We start from the raw sequence: 4,640 nt of genomic DNA on the forward strand, positions 1-4,640 counted from the left end.
GACCATATGAAAGCAGTTCAGTGTACATGAAGGAGATGCCAACTGTCAGTGGATAATGAATTGTGCATAATATATTTCTGACTACATGTGAGATTTCACCAAGTAATTACTATCTGCCAAAACCTACTTTCAATAGTCATTACTGTTTTTGTTGAGTAACTTTTTGCCCTACCTCTGAGACCCAGGTATGGACCTTCCATCTCGATTTACTATCCATGGTCTTTCAGGTGTAGTTATTGGGTTGCCTCCCTTCATTTCTTGTTATAGTTAGGTGCCATCCAGTCTGCACCAACTCATAGCGACCCTATGCACAACAGAATGAAACACTGCCCAGTCCTGGGCCAGCTTCTTAGTCATTGCTACACCTGAGCCCATTGCTGCTGCTACTGTGCCAATCCATCTCATTGGGGGTCTTCCTCTTTTTCTCTGACTTTTCCACCTTACCAAACATGATATCCTTCTCCAGTTACTGATCCCTCCTGATAATAAGTCTGAAGTATGAGAGACAAGTTTGGCCATCCTGGCTTCCAAAGAGCACTGTGGCTGTAGGAGTTGCCTGAGATTTAAAAGTGTGTGTGGAGGGGAGCTGGTTTATGGATTGGGCTTTTAGAGTATGTCTGGAATTGAGTGTCTGAGATAGCTATGGTGGTGGTGTGGTGTACCCTGGAGTCAGTTCCGACTCATAGCAACCCTGTGTGGGGTGAGGCAGCAGAAAACGTCATCTTTCTTCTGAAGAATGGCTGGTAGTTTCGAAGTGCTGACCTTGAGGTTAGCAGCCTTGCTACCAGAGCTCCTTGGATCAAGTATGTTGTAGTCGGTGCTGACCCATGTATAGGGTTTCTGAGGAGAAGCTAGTGAGCTTGAAACACCTACCTTGCAGTTCAAACAACTTTGCTGTCCAGTGCATTAACTCACAGTGCCACTGGATCCATTTATAATTCTAATTTATAATTCTAATTTAAGGGGCCTTGGTAGCTTGGTGGGTTACCCCTTGCACTGCATCATCAGCCATCCAAAGATGAGGCTTTCACTATGAGTTGGAAATGACTCAATGGCACACTACTGCCTTACTTCTTGTACTAGATTGGTTTTTTTCTTGTTCAGTGGAGTTCCAATATGTTTTGGAGTGGAAAAGGAACCTGAGATAAGTTCTCAGAGTTACTTTTTTTTAGGGGGGGAAGGGGGTGTAGAGCATACCTGTATGGGTGTTGTGACTGCATTAGTCAAGGACAGAGAACCAAATGATTCAAGGGACCATCTTTGGGGACTTGTTGTTGTTGTTAAGTGCCGTCGAGTCGGTTTCGACCCATAGCGACCCTGAATAGGGTTTCCGAGGCTGTAAATCTTTACAGGAGCAGAACGCCTCATCTTTCTCCCGCAGCTGGTAGTTTCGAACTGCTGACCTTCCGGTTCGCAGCCCGATTCGTAACCATACGCTACCAGAGCTCCTTCTTGTTGTTAGGTGCCATCAAGTAGGTACCGACTCATAGCAACCCCATGCACACAGCAGAACTAAATAAACACTGCCCCATCCTGGGTCAACCTCACTACTGTTGCCACTCTTGAGACCATTGATGCTGCCACTTGGCCAATACACCTCGCTGGGGGTCTTCCTCTTTTTCTCTGACCCTCCAACTTACCAAACCTGATATCCTTCTTCAGTGACTGGTCCTTCCTGACACTGTGTCGCCAAGTATGAGAGACGAAGTTTGGTTATCCTGGCCTCAATGGAGCACTCTGGCTGCACTTCTAACACAGATCGTTGGTTCTTTGACAGCCCATGGCACTTTCAATATTCTCCAACACCATAACTCAAAAGCATTAATTTTCCTACGGTCTTGGGGAACTAAGAAAGTCTAAACCTTGCAAGGAAGGCTTTAGGGTATTTTGAAGAACCAGGCTTTGCTGCTGACTCAGTGCTGGTGCTGAATCAGCGATTGCAGCTCCAACCAGCCCCCAGGTTTATAAGGAGAATTCACTGAAGTTCCTTCCCTCTGGGCCTTGAAGGCGGGGATTATGGGCAGAGTTTTTATTATTTAAAAAAAAAAACACAAGTGCGGACGCTCCACATTTCCCCATCTATTTCACCTCCGCGGGACTTCTCTCAACCACGTTAATCCCAGACTAGCACCAGCCAGCCTCTGGAAGCAGCCCCTCGGGAGCCGCGGATCGGCTAGGCTGGGCGCGGAGAGTCGCCAAGAGGGGGACGGCCTCCAAGGGTTAAGCGTCAGCACGTCTCCAGGGGGGCAGGGACTCCCGGGTCCCGACTGCCGTGGGACCTGGCGGGCCCTGCTGAGTGGTAGTAGGGACGGGCTTTAAATCCCAGCACGTCCTGGGCAAACACCACTGTCGACTCGGAGGGGAAGTCACACACCCACCGGGTTTGCTCAGTGGAGGAAAACGGAAAAGCTACCCTGCTGGCTGGGGCGCCGCCCGCCTTCCAGGCAAGTATTGGGACTTCAGGCGGGAGCCGCCCATGGGGACATCGCGTGGGGTTGGGGGCCAGGCAACCCCGCGCCACCAACACGCATCAAGCTGCATCGGGCGTCGTGGGACTTGGATGCGGATGCTGCAGTCCGGACACAGAGGCCCGACACAGTCATGGTAATCAGTTATTCTAAAAGGAAAATCTATGCAACTGTCGACTTTCTTGTTTCATTCTGACTAGGAAAGCTATTTTGTTAAATACACCTCAGAACCGTAAGCAAATTGCCCAGCTTCTTAAATGAAGAGCCTCATTTATGAGGCATGAGCCTCAAAGTCACAGACCCAATGCTTTTGGTTTGGGGTTATTGTCGTTAAGTGCCATCGAGTCGGTTCTGACCCATAGCAACCCTGTATAGGGTTTCTGAGGAGCAGCTGGTGAGCTTGAACCGCCAACCTTGCAATTCAAACAGCTTTGCAGTCTGGCACATTAACCCACAGCGCCACACCAGAACTTGGGTGTCTCCTATGGCTTCTTCTCAAAAAATAAACCTGAGCTGGTAGCTGTGAGCTAGCTGCCACTATTAGGCGCAGTCCAGTTTCTTAAGGCAGTAAATGTCAAAAACAAAAGTGTTAGTTTAAAATTATAGGATTATTACATTTTTAACACTGTAAATCATGTTGAAATCTTCTAATAGTAAAGTTAAAAGTTCTTTATACTGAATCAGAAACTAGATGAGCAACTATAATATAATGACTTACCTACTTTTGGGGGAGTCTGTTTTTGGGCTGCTAGCCTTAAGGTCAACAGTTGGAAACTACCATGGGAGACAGATGAGGTTTTCTGCTCCAGTAAAGATGTACAGCCTAAGAAACCCTACGTAGGGTCACTGAATTGGAACTGACTCCACCGCACATAACCACCACCACCACCATGTATGGTAAAAATAAGCATAAAACATTTGCCAGTTCAATCCTTCTTACATAACAGAATATTAAAGGACACACAACTGTCTTTCAATCAATAAATGTGAGCAGAATGCTCATGATGTGTCAAAGGTACTCTGTATGTGTCCTAAAGTCCAAGTACTTTAGGACTTGGGTTTCTCAAATGAGACTTTGGGTCGTGGTCGGGGTGAGAGTAGAATTTACATTTCTGATATTTAGCTTTAATAAAAGGAAGGCATTTATATTGATTAATGTTTAATATAGTAATATACTAGTACAGATTTTGCATAAGTAAACAAATATCAGTTTAATATATAGGAATGTACGATCAAAAAAAGTTTAGAAACCACACTTGGGGATAAAATTGTGAGTCTCAAATAATGTTTGGACTAACTTGACTTTTTTGCACAGTGCTTAAAGCGCTAGACTGCGAGCCAAAAGACCGACAGCTTGAATCCCTCAGTTACTCTGGAGAAAGCTGTGGCCATCTGCTTCTGTACAGATTTCCAGCCTTGGTAGCCCTGTCAGTCAGTCCTGCTTCACCCTACAGGGCCACTGTAGGTCAGAATCAACTTGTTGGCAATGTTTTTGTTGTTGTTGTTGGTTTTACAACTAAAAGGTCTCAATTTATTAGCTCCAAGGGAAAAGTCGACAGTCTCATTCATAGATCCATCAGATGGACTAAAACATAGTTGCCTTATACAAAGCGATTCGGTAATAGTGAATGAACTTAGAACAGAGATAAGGAAGTAAGGTCATCGCAGATGGTCTCGTAGAAATTGTGTCATGATTAATAATTCTATCTAGTGTTTTGGCAAACTTTGCATTTTCCTTTAATTCTAAAAAAATGGGTATTTCTTATTTTTGTTATTACTGTTGTTGGTTGCTGTTGACCCCATGTGCCCAGAGTAAAACTGTACTCCATGGGGTTTTCAAGGCTGTGACTTTTCACTGTGTTCTGAGGCGTCTCTGGGTAGGTTGGATTCACCAGCTTCTGTTTGCCCTGCCAGGGACTCTAGTTCCTTATTTTAGAGGTCCTTCAATATGGTAGTCTGATATAACCAAGAAACTATCAACTATCATAAAATTTCATTGAAAATTGGAAGGTCCTGTGCCACCTATTGGAAATAGCTTGTTCAGGTCAGAAATATATAGAAATAAAGGGGGGGCGTTTGAATTGCTCTGCGCTGTAACTAAGATGAGGCTGGTAGGCACCTGGCCTTTCATCGGAAAGAGTTGTTGTTGTTATGTACCCTGGAGTCGGTTCC

Source organism: Chrysochloris asiatica, unplaced genomic scaffold (genome assembly GCF_000296735.1).
Source record: "Chrysochloris asiatica unplaced genomic scaffold, ChrAsi1.0 scaffold00143, whole genome shotgun sequence".
NCBI classification, from domain to species: Eukaryota; Metazoa; Chordata; class Mammalia; order Afrosoricida; family Chrysochloridae; genus Chrysochloris; species Chrysochloris asiatica.